The sequence below is a fragment of the Schistocerca nitens genome, chromosome 7 (genome assembly GCF_023898315.1).
Source record: "Schistocerca nitens isolate TAMUIC-IGC-003100 chromosome 7, iqSchNite1.1, whole genome shotgun sequence".
Classification (NCBI taxonomy): domain Eukaryota; kingdom Metazoa; phylum Arthropoda; class Insecta; order Orthoptera; family Acrididae; genus Schistocerca; species Schistocerca nitens.
Window position 1 is genome coordinate 178137626 of NC_064620.1, and position 15981 is coordinate 178153606.

Below are 15981 nucleotides of genomic sequence, written 5' to 3' on the forward strand. Positions count from 1 at the left end.
TCAAGATCCACTGACTGTTAGCACAATATGGAATCGGTGGGTTCAGGAGGGTAATGCGGAACGCCGTGCTGGATCCCAACGGCCTCGTATCACTAGCAGTCGAGATGACAGGCATCTTATCCGCATGGCTGCAACGGATCGTTCAGCCATGTCTCGATCCCTGAGTCAACAGATGCGGACGTTTACAAGACAACAACCATCTGCACGAACAGTTCGACGACGTTTGCAGCAGCATGGACTATCAGCTCGGAGACCATGGCTGCGGTTACCCTTGACACTGCATCACAGACAGGAGCGCCTGCGATGGTGTAGTCAGCGACGAACCTGGGTGCACGAATGGCAAAACGTCATTTTTTCGGATGAATCCAGGTTCTGTTTTACAGCATCATGATGGTCGCATCCGTGTTTGGCGACATTGCGGTGAACGCACATTGGAAGCGTGTATTCGTCATCGCCATACTGGCGTATCACCTGGCGTGATGGTATGTGATACAATTGGTTACATGTCTCGGTCAGCTCTTGTCCGCATTGATGGCACTTTGAACAGTGGACGTTACATATCGGATGTGTTGCGACCCGTGGCTCTACCCTTCATTCGATCCCTGCGAAACCCTACATTTCAGCAGGATAATGCACGACCGCATGTTGCAGGTCCTGTACGGGGCTTTCTGGATACAGAAAATGTTCGACTGCTGCCCTGGCCAGCACATTCTCCAGTCACTACTCTGGATGAACTGTGGTATCGTGTTGAAGCTGCATGGGCAGCTGTACCTGTACGCGCCATCCAAGGTCTGTTTGACTCATTGCCCAGGCGCATCAAGGCCATTATTAATAGTGACAACTATTTATTTACAGCTCTTACAAAACAGATACCTGTTTCAAAGTTTTACTGACCATCAAAGTAGTCACCAGCATTGTGTATAACCCGTTGCCAGCAATGTGGGAGTCGTAGAATACTCTTAGCAGTACCAGTTGTGTTGGCAGTTCGAGCGGCGCAGTCTACTGCCCGACGAATTTGTCGCAGTTCTGAAGCGAATGCTGTCAAATGTTTCCTTCAGTTTAGAAATCGAGTTGAACTTACGAGGGCTTAAGTGAGGGGAGTGCAGTAGGTGGTATAGCACTTAGCAGCCCCATCAGTCAAACAAATCAGTAACAGCTTCCACTGTATGTGCTTGAGCATTGTCCAGTAAAATGATGGTCAGGTCCTGGAGAAACTGCCATCACTTCTGTCTCTAAGCTGATCATAGGTTGTGTTCAAAAAATTAACAGCATAGAGACAGAAGTGATGACACTTTCTGCAGGACCTGACCATAATTTTGCACGACAATGCTGAAACACGTACTGTGCAAGCTGTTACTGATTTGTTTGACTGATGGGGCTGCTAAGTGCTATACCACCTACTGCACTCCGCTGACTTAAGCCCTAACGAGTTCAACTCGATTTCTAAACTGAAGGAAATACTTCACGGCGTTCGCTTCAGAACTGCTACAAATTCATCGGGCAATAGACCGCGCCGCTAGAACTGTCAAGACAACTGGCATTGCTAAGAGTATCCTACGACTTCCACATCGCTGGCAACGGGTTATACAAAATGCTGGTGACTGCTTTGAATGTCAGTAAAACTCTGAAATACGTATCTATTTTGTACGAGCTGTAAATAAATAGTTGCCACCATTAAAGTTCCATCCCTCGTATCTGCTGTCCTGAGCGGTCTCGTTTTATTTCACAGCTTCACCAGCTTTCGTATCCTTTACACCTAACGCAGTATAACTATCCCCAACTAGTTCGCTTGAGACACGCCTAGAGGTACAAAGTGGTCTAAACAAAAACACGTGGGGGATATGTTACGTGCACAGACGTCAGCAGCTTCAAAGACGTACACAGTTACAAGTACCCAGCAGTAAACGTCTGTGTATTACCGTGCCACGATATTACTGCACCTGGCCTCCCGCGGCCGTTAACGGAAACACGTGGTGACGTTACAGTAAACTCTTACGGTGGTGACTAAGGAAAGCGTGTCACAGTGTCAAAGCTTTCAGGTCAGCTGTGTATGTACGAGGTCTGTTCTAAAAGTTCCGGAACTTTGTCCACAAAATTTTTCTAAACTTAGCTTTACTTATTGTGCATGGTCTCCTTCGAAATACTCTCCTCCACAACTGATACACCGCTCCCAACGCCGTTTCCACTCCAGAGAGCAATCTCGGTGCGCCTCTTGCTGGATCGCGCGAAGCGCCGTTGCGAATTTTCTTTTATTTCGTCTATCGTTGCAAATCTTCTACCTTTCAACTGGGTTTTCAACTTTTTAAATAAAAGGAAGCCCGCAGGAGCCAGGCATGGAGAATACGTAGGATGGGGCAGCACAGTGATTTCGTTTTTGTGCCATAGTCACGCACCAACAGTGATTAATGTGCGGATGCGGTATCACGATGCAAGAGCCATGAATTGTTTCGCCACATTTCAGGCCGTTTCCTTCTCACATTTTTTCGCAGGTGTCGTCCCGATAGCACCATCGATTAATAGTTCGTACCTGTGGCACGAATTCATCATGAACTAATCCTTCAAAGCCAAAGAAAACTTTCAGCATGGCTTTGACATTTGATCTGACGAGCTTTTTTCGGTCTTGGAGAACCTTTCCCGACCCATTGTGAAAACTGAGACTTGGTCTCAAAAATGGTTCAAATGGCTCTGAGCACTATGGGAATTAACTTCTGAGGTCATCAGTCCCCTACAATTTAAAACTACTTAAACCTAACTAACCTAACCTAAAATTGCTACACCAAGAAGAAATGCAGATGATAAATGGCTATTCATTGGGCAAATATATTATACTAGAACTGACATGTGATTACATTTTCATGCAATTTGGGTGCATAGATCCTGAGAAATCAGTACCCATAACAAACACCTCTGACCGTAATAACGGCCTTGATGCGCCTGGGCATTGAGTCAAACAGAGCTTGGATGGCGTGTACAGGTACAGCTGCCCATGCAGCTTCAACACGATACCACAGTTCATCAAGAGTAGTGACTGACGTATTGTGACGAGCCAGTTGCTCTGCCACCATTGTACCAGACGTTTTCAATTGGTGAGAGATCTGGAGAATGTGCTGGCCAGGGCAGCAGTCGAACGTTTTCTGTATCCAGAAAGCCCCGTACAGGACCTGCAACATGCGGTCGTGCATTATCAAAAAAATGGTTCAAATGGCTCTGAGCACTATGGGACTCAACTGCTGTGGTTATAAGTCCCCTAGAACTTAGAACTACTTAAACCTAACTAACCTAAGGACAGCACACAACACCCAGCCATCACGAGGCAGAGAAAATCCCTGACCCCGCCGGGAATCGAACCCGGGAACCCGGGCGTGGGAAGCGAGAACGCTACCGCACGACCACGAGATGCGGGCGTGCATTATACTGCTGAAATGTAGGGTTTCGCAGGGATCGAATGAAGGGTAGAGCCACGGGTCGCAACACATCCGATATGTAACGTCCACTGTTCAAAGTGCCGTCAATGCGGACAAGAGCTGACCGAGACATGTAACCAATTGTATCACATACCATCACGCCAGGTGATACGCCAGTATGGCGACGACGAATACACGCTTCCAATGTGCGTTCACCGCAATGTCGCCAAACACGGATGCGACCATCATGATGCTGTAAACAGAACCTGGATTCATCCGAAAAAATGACGTTTTGCCATTCGTGCACCCAGGTTCGTCGTTGACTACACCATCGCAGGCGCTCCTGTCTGTGATGCAGCGTCAAGGGTAACCGCAGCCATGGTTTCTGAGCTGATAGTCCATGCTGCTGCAAACGTCGTCGAACTGTTCGTGCAGATGGTTGTTGTCTTGCAAACGTCCCCATCTGTTAACTCAGGGATCGAGACGTGGCTGCAGGATCCGTTACAGCCATGCGGATAATATGCCTGTCATCTCGACTGCTAGTGATACGAGTCCGTTGGGATCCAGCACGGCGTTCCGTATTACCCTCCTGAACCCACCGATTCTATATTCTGCTAACAGTCATTGGATCTCGACCAACGCTAGCAGCAAAGTGCCAACCCTAGTAAATGTTGAAATATATTTTTAAAATATAAATTCGTAAACACGGTTAAAAGCGTCAACAGGAGCTTCCAGACTCAAAAAAATATTCATCTATATATGAAATATCCATCTATAATAGGTGTTTCCGTAAGAGCGTGCAAAAGTGCTGCAGGACATACAGAATGCTCCACTGAACAATTAGAGTTAGGGAACCTGCGGTCGGAGAAGCCAGCTTAAGGAGATATAGAAGTAAACTTGTCTACCACTTTGTCCAGGATTACTGTTTTCGTCTTATTTACAACTAACATGCCTGCATGTTTAGCCGGCCGGAGTGGCCAAGCGGTTCTAGGCGCTACGATCTGGAACCGCGCGACCGCTACGGTCGCAGGTTCGAATCCTGCCTCGGGCATGGATGTGTGTGACGTCCTTAGGTTAGTTGGGTTTCAGTACTTCTAAGTTCTAGGGCACTGATGACCTCAGCTGTTAAGTACCATAGTGCTCAGAGCCATTTGAACCTACAAGTTTACATGTACGGTGCTGTTTATTTACATGTACATTCTTTATTTCGTGCAAGAAAACAAGGAAGACGAGCCTCATTACTGGGAAATGATGATGCAGGTTTTGTTTACTTTACTTGTCCATAAGATGGGTGTGGTGTATTTACATCGTCCCATGGCAGAACGTGCTATGAATCAATGACACACCCATTCATTACTCGGTGCTATTCAGAGCCGTACAGCACAATACGATGGTGTAGTACAGGCACAGTTTCGCAGAACTCACTGACATGCACCTCGTGTAAGGGGAAGTACGTTGCAATGCTCTCGCTGCTAAAAGGCTGTACAGGGAATGGTTTCCTTACAGGCATTATCCCTCACGACGAGTATTTATATCTCTCGATCAACGAATGCGGCCGGCCGGAAAGGCCGAGCGGTTCTAGGCGTTACAGTCTGGAACCGCGCGACCGCTACGGTCGTAGGTTCGAATCCTGACATGGGCATGAATGTGTGTGATGTCCTTAGGTTAGTTAGGTTTAAGTAGTTCTAAGTTCTAGGGGACTAATGACCTCAGAAGTTAGGTCCCATAGTGCTCAGAGCCATTTGAACCATTTTCGACGAATGCGGGAGAGTGTTCACTGGAAAGGGGAAACGATGGACCTGGCAACATGAAGACCACACACACACTCGATTTTGAATAGGAGGTGCTGGAACGTGCTGCAGCGAACCCCACAACAAGTACTCGTCTATTGCACGTGTAATTGGCGTAGCACATACTAGATTGTGACGAATACTCCACGAACAACAGTTACACCCATACCACCCACAATGAGTCCATACAATGCTTGTGACTGACTTTGCACCAAGGGTCGCATTGTGATACTCTGGTTGCTCTAACAATGAATAGATCGACCAGATATCCTCCAAATCGTGCTGTTAACTGACGTGGTCTCATTTGATTGTGATGGTATTTGAACAGCAGGAATAATTATGTGCGGGATGAGGAAAACCCTCACACTGTAGCAGAGTCATACCATCAAGTACGTTTTGCTGTGAATATCTGGGCCAGCATGGTAGGCGACAGTCTCATGGGGCCATATCTTCTACCTGGTCGTCTGAGAGGTTCGTGCTATGCGTTCCACCTGAGATGTTGGAGAATTTACCCTTGGCTGTTCGTGAGAGGACGTGGACACAACATGACGGTGCACCGCTTCATTTCAGTGTGAATATCCGCAAGCATCTCAATGCTGCCAGAATGAGATTTTCACTCTGCAGCGGAGTGTGCGCTGATATGAAACTTCCTGGCAGATTAAAACTGTGTGCCGGAACGAGACTCGAACTCGGGACCTTTGCCTTTCGCGGGCAAGTGCTCTACCATCTGAGCTACCGAAGCACGACTCACGGCCTGTCTTCATAGCTTTACTTCTGCCAGTATCTCGTCTCCTACCTTCCAAACTTTACAGAAGCTCTCCTGCAAACCTTGCAGAACTAGCACTCCTGAAAGAAAGGATACTGTGGAGACATGGCTTAGCCACAGCCTGGGGGATGTTTCCAGAATGAGATTTTCACTCTGCAGCGGAGTGTACGCTGATATGAAACTTCCTGGCAGATTAAAAATGTGTGCCCGACGGAGACTCTAACTCGTGACGAGGTACTGGCAGAAGTAAAGCTGTGAGGACCGGGCTTGAGTCGTGCTTCGGTAGCTCAGATGGTAGAGCACTTGCCCGCGAAAGGCAAAGGTCCCGAGTTCGAGTCTCGGTCGGGCACACAGTTTTAATCTGCCAGGAAGTTTCATGTCAATGCTGTATTTTCTGGTCGCTGGACTGGAAGGGGAGGTCCTATTCCAAGGCCTGCGAAGTCACCTGACCTGAATCCCCTCGATTATTTCCTATGGAGATATCTAAGCCCCTGATGTATGAGACCCGAGTGGATACGGAGATGGAATTAGTTGCCAGAATCGTATCTGCCTATGATGAGATTCGAAACACACCAAGTATGTTTGTCAGGGTGCGTCAGAATCTTCTTCGTTGATGTCATGCTTGCACTGAGGTTCATGGCCATCAGTCTCAGCACATGTTGTAAGGTACAGTACAAATGCTACGTTCATTGCGTCAATGATGTTATCTGCAGTTAACTGTAACTAATGTAAATAAAAGAGTACACAGTAATGTGATTTTATTCCTATTATTTCCTTAAGCTTGCTTCTCCGACCCCAGGTTATCTACCTCAAATTGTTCAGTGAAGCAATCTCTATGTCCTGTTAAATTTTTGGACGGTCTTACCGAAACACTCTGTGGAGACTACTGCAGAAGATTAAATGAGACCGAGTAACAGATCTCGAGTGGTCACTATGGACCGAAGTAGATAATGTGACTACATTCTTTGTGGTCGTAGACTGGAATTAAGGAAACAAATTTTACACTTCCTGCATCACTGTTTTTGTTCATGCCAATGGCGCAGCTTATAAAACAGTTTAGGTCACTGCCATTTCGTCACATAATGACGTTACTGCAGAACTGTGGTTGTTAGTGATACGGAATGTTTATAAAATGCAGCAACATCCAGCGACAATTTATTGAAGTTTTAGTTTATTGAAATAAGACTGTTGCCAGTTTTCAATGTACACCATCACTGCGGTTCGTCAGTTTACAGATGAGATTCCCTAGGACAATCACAAATTCGGTTTGGAAAGTATGACAATGGTGGTATCGCTACAAACTCATGCTGGAATGCAACTGACGTGAAATGACCGCGTCGAACATTTATTTTCACCATCTTTTGGCAACGAATAACATTCATTTTATTCTTAGTGTTTTCACATACACTCGCTGTGGTATTCCATACGGACTTGGACGATAATCAAGACCACTGGGAGAGTATATGGAAACACTAAGAACAACACGAATGTTACTTGTTGCTGTCAGACGGTGTATAAATGTATGTTAAATCTGTATTGATGTTTCGGTTATCAACCATAAGCTCTGCTTTCGTGCTGCTTACCACGTATCCTCATCACTTCACAATGTGTGCTGCATCTTCAACTACCTCCCTTAGATGATATCTAGGTGTGCCCACGTAATACTTTCCTTCTACCTGACCTCTAATTACAGTATTCAGGGAGGACCTATTTCCTAATACCGCACCCAGGCAAGAATAGTGACTGAAGTCGAAAGACGGCATCTTTAGTTATGTCACTGAAAAACATGAAATGCCCCAACGTGCACGAGAAATGTAATGGAATTTGTTGGCAACAGTCCTTACCTGAATTACAAAGGACCCTTCCACTGTTTCAATGTAAGTTTTATACAATTCTTTCAAAATGGTTCAAATGGCTCTAAGCTCTATGGGACTTAACATCTGAGGTCATCCGTCCCCTAGACTTAGAACTACGTAAACCTAACTAACCTAAGGACATCACACACATCCATGCCCGAGGCGGGATTCGAACCTGCGACCGTAGCAGCAGCGCGTTTCCGGAATGAAGCGCCTAGAACCGCTCAGCCACAGCGGCCGGCAATTAAGTCTTTAAACAGAATTTTCTCAAGTATTGCGCTTTTGCACTGTGTTACTGTTCCCGCACGAGTGCGATGATGCCTAACACATTTATCTCATCGACTGGGTAACTTCCTTATCTGGCACAGTTTTCTCGTTGGCTCGTCGCAGGACGTCTTCGTTCACGATCCGAACAATCCGTCTGATCTGCAACAGTCTTACGTGGCATCGCATTGCAAAGACCTCAGGTTGTATCGTGCATTGCAAAGACCTCAGATTGCATCGTTTCATTGTCCCCACTGTTCACGTTTCGCAACTGTAGGCCTCCACATAGCTGTGCTCTCAATATTATTTTGTCACGGATTTTTTTTCTGGGCTCAAGATTTAGATGCGAAGATCTTTGTGAAATTGATTACGTTCAAGTTATATGTACTTCAACATACGCGATTGATCTACCTGTGTATTATGAAACGACTTAAGTGAGAAATTGTATTGATCTTTCATTACATATATAATTGTATTTATGTTGCATTACATGTATGTTTGCGTTACTGCAGATGTAATTAGTCATTTATTTCCAGCAACATAAGCCCTTGTCAAAATAGTACACTAACTGTACATCTGCTTGCCTCTAACTTAGAACTTTTCCCTGCATGATATTTAATTTCATTCTGTGGCTTTATTTTCGAAGATTTGATTTTCCATATGGTTTATTAAATTTTTGGCTACTGTTTCTGATATTGGAGATCTCATGATAACATCACGGGAAGCTGCATACACAGCTCCCATGCTGAGATGACAATTCTGTACACTTTTGCAAATAAATCAATTTCGCCAGCAGTAAAGCAAGCAACACATGCGTTGCAGACTCGGCATGCTTCTATCCTGTCTGATACGGATCACACAGCCAGCACACAGCTGTTCGCCAAAAGATGGCGGACATGTGTAGTGTAAGCAGTCTCTTTAGATCACCTAGTGCACTTTCTGCGTGTTCAGCCAATAGATCACAGTCTTTGGTTTGCTTTCCCCACAACATTGTCTGTGTGATCCTTACAATTTCAGTTATTCGAAATTATAATTCCTAAGAATTTAGTTGAATTGACAGCCTTTAGATTTGTGTGATTTATCATGTAACCGAAATTTGGCGGATTCCTTTCAGTGTTCATATGGATTACTTCACTTTTTATTATTTAGAGTCAATTGCCACTTTTCTCACCATACAGACATCTTGTGTAAATTTTGCAGTTGATCTAATGACTTAACAAGGCGGCAAATGACCGCATCATCTGCAAACTAAGTAGACTGCTCATTTGTCTCCTAAATCGTTTATGTACATCAGTAACAGCAGAGAGCCTATAACACTTCCTCAGGAAACGCCAGATAATACTTCTATTTTATTCCATAACTTTCCGCCAATTACTACGAACTGTGACATTTCTGACAGGAAATCACGAATATAGTTGCACAGCTGAGGCGATACTCCGTAGGTACGCAATTTGATTAGAAGTCGTTTGTGACGGAAAGTGTCACAAGCCTTCTGAAAACCAAAAAATATGGAATCAGTTTGCCTTATTCTGTTGATACCACTCATTACTTTGTGGGAATAAAGAGCTAGTTGTGTTTCAGAAGAACGATGTTTTCTGAACCCTTGCTGGTTATTTGTCATTAAATCGTTTACTTCAAGGTAATTCATAATGTTGCAACACGGTATTTGTTCCACAATCGTATTGCAGATCGGTGTTAGTGACTTGAGACTGTAATTCAGCAGACTGTTACCATTTCCTTTCTTGGGTATTGGTGTGGTCCGTGCAACTTTCCAGTCTTTCAGTACTGAGCTTTCGAGGAGCGAGCAGTTGTATATGATTGCTACGCGTGGGGCTATTGTATCAACATACTGTGAAAGGAACCTGACTAGAATACAATCTCGACCGGAGGCCTTACCTTAATTAGGTGATTTAAGCTATTCCACAACACCGAGGATATCTAAAATTTTTTTTACTAATGTTTGCAGTTCTTGTTGCGAATTCTGGAATATTGGCTTCGTGTTCTTTGGGAAAGGGTATGTGGGTCAGAGTTTGGTGCAAATAATTTCATGTGATGCCATTTCAGTGACTCGCGAATCAATTTAAATTGGCGCTGTCAGCACCAGGTCCACCGCGTGCTTTGTCTTCGTATCACACACAAATTTTTGTTATCTTATTCAACTGCGTACATAGAAACTTTTGACAATGTTTATCAATTTAAATTACTTTTGCCGCGCGGGATTAGCCGAGCGGTTTAAGGCGTTGCAGTCATGGACTGTGCGGCTGGTCCCTGCGGAGGTTCGAGTCCTCCCTCGGGCATGGGTGTGTGTGTGTCTGTCCTTAGGATAATTTAGGTTAAGTAGTGTGTAAGCTTAGGGACTAATGACCTTAGCAGTTAAGTCCCATTATGGAAATTACGCAAATACTTTCTGGTGATTTTTCTACACTTGTGTAACATGCAACCTTCGCAGTGAAACAGTGTCTTATGTCGTCACGTCAATATAAAGTTAGATGATTTTATTTTATGTTTCCGTTCCTCTTTTATGGCGCAAAGTGAAATAATTTGTAAATTATGGAATGAAAAATTCCATTATTAAACTAAAAAATAATAAATTTTATATTTTCATACATTCCACACACTTGGGTACGGGGTAGAACAATACTATAAATGTTTCTTTCCGCTTTTGCTAAAAGCTTTTAAAGATCTCCAGAATTACTGTAGATGAAAATGAATTGTTTCTTCTTTTAATATTTAGCAGGGGAATAATACTCGGAAAACTAGTCCTGTTAGAGAGGAATGTCTAGTTATAACCTGTTTTAAAAGAAAAACATACGAGTGTCACGATCACTAGATTTAGTTTTTGAAGATATTACCAACAGCCCAAGGAAATGCAAGTATTGTCTGAGGGAGCTGGAAGGGGAAGGCAGCGCTAAATAATATGTCACTTGTACAGAAAAATTAATTCTAACCGGCCCTCATTAACCTCAGAATTGCCACAGTCATTATAGACGTCACACCAGAACTTCAAACGAAAGATTGTACAATGGAAGGGGAGCGTTGTATGGTTGTAACTTTTTTTTTATCCAACACGACATAAAGGCGACAATATTTCTTTGAGTAGAAATAGGATTCCTGTTAAGTGTTCTAGTGAAACTTGATAGAAAAGTAACCAGGACATGTTCCCGTTGTGAAAGCCGAAACTGCCCGAGGCTGTGTTATGTTCTACTTTGGTGCACAGTGTTTACATACCGAAACACGGTACTGGAGCTTTAGTACTTTGCATTTCGTTTCTTCTTCCAGGGCAGATGAAGAAAGAATTCCACCAAAATCCTCCTCTTTATGAACTCTCTCGAAATCCTATAGTGGACAAACAGAATTATTGGCATTGACCGTGTAACATAATACTCAGCCCATTTGTATGCCGTCGATTGTCACAATTCTTCTTTCGACATTTAACGTGGATCCCGAAGTACCGGGTGGTTATAACTAAAGTGCGGCTCTCACGGAGATCCGTATGGCAGCGAAATTGGTAGATACGCTAATGCATTAACGCGGAACCGATTTACGCTGAAAAAAATTAGTCCCAGTTTTGCCCACCAGGTGCAAATCTGGCGCTGTACAGCATCTCGTCGACATCTCCAGTGCGCTTATTGAACAAATTGCGTAAACAGTGCTTAATAATAAAACCAACATAATGCCCTTCTCACTTGAAACTTCCTGGCAGATTAAAACTGTGTGCCGGACCGAGACGCGCTTATTGAACAAATTGCGTAAACAGTGCTTAATAATAAAACCAACATAATGCCCTTCTCACTTGAAACTTCCTGGCAGATTAAAACTGTGTGCCGGACCGAGACTCGAACTCGGGACCTTTGCCTTTCGCGGGCAGTGCTCTACCAACTGAGCTATCCAAGCACGACTCACGCCTCGTCTTCACAGCTTTACTTCTGCCAGAACCTCGTCTCCTACCTTCCAAAAGTTACAGAAGCTCTCCTGCGAACCTTGTAGAACTAGCACTCCCGAAAGAAAGGATATAGCGCAGTTGGTAGAGCACTTGCCCGCGAAAGGCAAAGGTCCCGAGTTCGAGTCTCGGTCTGGCACACAGTTTTAATCTGCCAGGAAGTTTCATATCAGTGCACACTCCGCTGCAGAATGAAAATTTCATTCTGGAAACATCCCCTAGGCTGTGGCTAAGTCATGTCTCCGCAATATCCTTTCTTTCGGGAGTGCTAGTTCTGCAAGGTTCGCAGGAGAGCTTCTGTAATGTTTGGAAGGTAGGAGACGAGGTTCTGGCAGAAGTAAAGCTGTGAGGACGGGGCGTTAGTCGTGCTTGGGTAGCTCAGTTGGTAGAGCACTTGCCGCGAAAGGCAAACGTCCCGAGTTCGAGTCTCGGTCCGGTACACAGTTTTAATCTGCCAGGAAGTTTCATATCAGCGCACACTCCGCTGCAGAGTGAAAATCTCATCCCTTCTCACTTGTTTAACTTTTCTGCCCACATCCCGTTCCTACTTCACTACACATGAAAACATTTCTGTAAGTCTTTATTGCATTCACAGTGCCAGATTTGTACCTGGAGGCCAAAACTGGAACTAATTTTTTTCGTGCGTGAATCGGTTCCGCAGTAACGCATCAGAATATCTGCCAAGTTTCCCTGCCATACAATAATTGCAGCCCACACTGGACCTCTGTTAAAATGGTTCAAATGGCTCTGAGCACTATGGGACTCAACTGCTAAGGCCATTAGTCCCCTAGAACTTAGAACTAGTTAAACCTAACTAACCTAAGGACATCACAAACATCCATGCCCGAGGCAGGATTCGAACCTGCGACCGTAGCGGTCTTGCTGTTCCAGACTGCAGCGCCTTTAACCGCACGGCCACTTCGGCCGGTGGACCTCTGTTAGTAGCTGCTCTTTAATTATAACTACCGGGTATTTAAGTCTCTGATGTGGTGGTTCATTCGGAATAATCAGATTTCCTGGAATAAATGTCAGGATAACATTTGCCCGACATGCCTCATATTTGAACAGAAGATGATTCCATTTAAGCGCAAGTTCGCCGCTTTCACCTATTCAGCACCTGCAACCTGTTTTACATCGGTTGTGTGTCTTTCTGGCAATTCGTGACCGATGCTCTTCTCATTTGAACTCGAAGCTACTATTTTGTCGGCCGTCGACGTGTAACCGCTCGGGAAATCGTGGAAGAATCCGTAGTCGCCGTTCTTGGTGATCTCCGCTCTCGTTTTCCAGTCAGTTGGTCCGTTTACAGATTGCAAGAAAGCGTTCCCGCCGGGCACGTAGCCAGTAATAGCGATAATGCGAAGTCCGATAGCTCTCAGTGTTTTCTCGCTGCACGCGCTGGGTCAGTTAGCAGCAAAGTGAGCTGCAGTGGGCAGATGTTGCCCGCGGGTTGCCGTGCACCTCGGAGGAACGGGCAAATGGGATGGCTACTTCGCATGCATACTTCATCAGATACGCGCGGGCCTTGGTCACTCAATGCGAACGTCGACCCCGGCGGCCCGCGGCCGGGCTTAATAGCTGAACCTCCTGGTTTCTCTGCACAGGCAATTTCCGGTGGCATTAGCGAGCAGCCGGAACAGGCTGCGTCATCCGCCCGCAGCGGTCTCAGTTGTTCGTTAGCTGTCTCTCTGTGCCCTCTCCCCCTTCCATTCTCCCTCTTCAGCGTTCTCTTCTCTGCATTCGCGCCCTTCTGCTGTCACTCTTGCTTATTTGGAATCTGATGTAACGTTAGCAACTTGCTCCTATGGACTTCTGGGCATACTGAAATCTTCTTCCGAAATGGGAAACGAACCTGCGTCTTTTAGTTCCCATACACGTGGACCGATTTGAAGTTTCAGTCTACCGGTTATAATATCCATTTCCTTTCAACCACAAACAAGTTATTATAAGCACTTCGGTGATTTAGAGCTTATGACGGATCGAGTTGGCTCAGTGGTTGAGATGTAGGACTCCTGTTATGGAGGAGAGGGTTTGACGTCTGTGTCCAGGTATCCTGAATTAGATTTTCCAGAATCACTCGAGGTTACCAGCAGGACGTTCCATCATATTGTCTTGCACGAATTTCTCTTAAAAAATACCCGTGTAATTTGACCTGGCGCTTCGTTTTTTCATACCTAGATATCACTCTATTTACCCCTCCCCCTTCCCCGCTAACACAAACCCAAAAACACACACACATCCCAACATTGCCAAGAGGCTACAGGATGCGTCCTGTCAACCAATCCCTTCTTTTAGTCTTTTTGCCATAAATTGCTCTTCTCGCACTTAGGTTCAGTATCTCCTCATTAATTATTCGGTCTACCCATCTAATCTTCAGCATTCTTCTGTAGCACCATTTCAAAATCTTCTATTCTCATTTTGTCTAAACGGCTTATCGTCCACGTTTCACTGCCGTAAAACGATACATTCCAGTCAAATCCCTTCATAAAATTAGTTCCTACCACGTAAATTTAGGTTAGATGTTTACAAATTCCCATTTTTTTCAGAAATAATTTTCATTCTATTGCTAGTATCAGTTTTCCATCTTCTATGCTTCGACAACAAGCAATGATTTTGCTTACCAATCTAATTCCCTCAGCATTCAATTACTCTTGTTCTGCTTTTGCTGATGGAACACTTGCTAGTATTAAATTTATCAAATAATATATAGAGCAAGGAATAAACCCAAATTGCGGTAAAATTATGTCGAGTGTACACTCTGAGACTTGTTCTCTGACTGGTGACAAATCTGAGATAATGTAGTTAAAGGCAGAGATCAGATAGCACTTCCATAGAACCACAGCATTTATTAATAAATTACAAGTTCTGTTGACACCTGCATAGCTGCACACTAACATTAGGTATGCACATAAATTTTATTAGAGAATAATAAACGCAACTGAAATCGTAAGTAACGATGAAAAATTAAGCTTAACGGAAAAAGATGTGAAATACAACTTACAACAGCGATTTTATAACAGGCTAATTAAGGATGTAATAATAGCCAATAAAAATGCAGTAGAAGCGGCTAAGATTGTAATATAACACAAATAGAAAAAAAGAGCTGTTACAAGGAGAACATTTAAGTGCGATGACGACAGAAAAACACTAATAACAATAAAAGATACTCTAACATAAGGCAATTGCAGCTAAGCCATAAAATGGTAATACTGCAGTAAATGTCCATAAATGAATATACTGTATACTGAGAAAATTTACAATTTATGAGAAAAATAATATTGCACACATAAAGAAAGAGTCAGCAAACAAAATCCAAGTTCATTCCACAATACCCGTAAAGAACATTGACTTATTATGGGCTGAGAAAGAGAAATACAGTTGTATACACTGTGTGATCAAAAGTATCCGGACATGACTTAAAAGTTCGTGGCGCCCAATATCGATAATGCTGGAATTCAATATGGTTTTGGCCCACCCTTAACCTTGATGACAGCTTCCATTTTCGTAGGCATACGTTCAATCAGGCGCTGGAAGGTTTCTTGGGGAATGGCAGCCTATTCTTCACGAAGTGCTGCACTGAGGAGAAGTCTCGATGTCGGTCGGTGAGGCCTGGCACGAAGTCGGCGTTCCAAAACACCCCTACAGGATTCAGGTCGGGACTCTGTGCAGGACAGTCCATTACAGGGACGTATTGTCGTGTAACCACTCCGCCACAGGCCGTGCATTATGAACAGGTGCTCGATCGTGTTGAAAGATGCAATCGTCATCCCCGAATTCCTCTTCAACAGTGGGTAGCAAGAAGGTGCTTAGAACATCAATGTACGCCTGTGCTGTGATAGTGCCACGCAAAACAACAAGGGGTGCAAGCCCCCTGCATGAAAAACACGACCACACCATAACACCACCGCCTCCGAAATTTATTTTCGGCGCTACACACGCTGGCAGATGGCGCTGACTGGGCATT

At 44.4% G+C, this 15981-nt stretch overlaps 1 protein-coding gene and 1 non-coding gene across 2 annotated transcripts in view; one reads left to right on the forward strand and one right to left on the reverse strand.

Moving 5' to 3' along the window:
* The window catches only part of LOC126195163 (autophagy-related protein 16-1-like), a 651919-nt gene that overhangs the window by 61976 nt on the left and 573962 nt on the right, over window positions 1-15981 (forward strand). The gene's annotated exons all lie outside the window — the stretch shown is intronic.
* On the reverse strand, window positions 11902-11975 carry Trnas-cga (transfer RNA serine (anticodon CGA)). Its single transcript has one exon. It is a non-coding gene; the product is annotated as a tRNA-Ser (tRNA).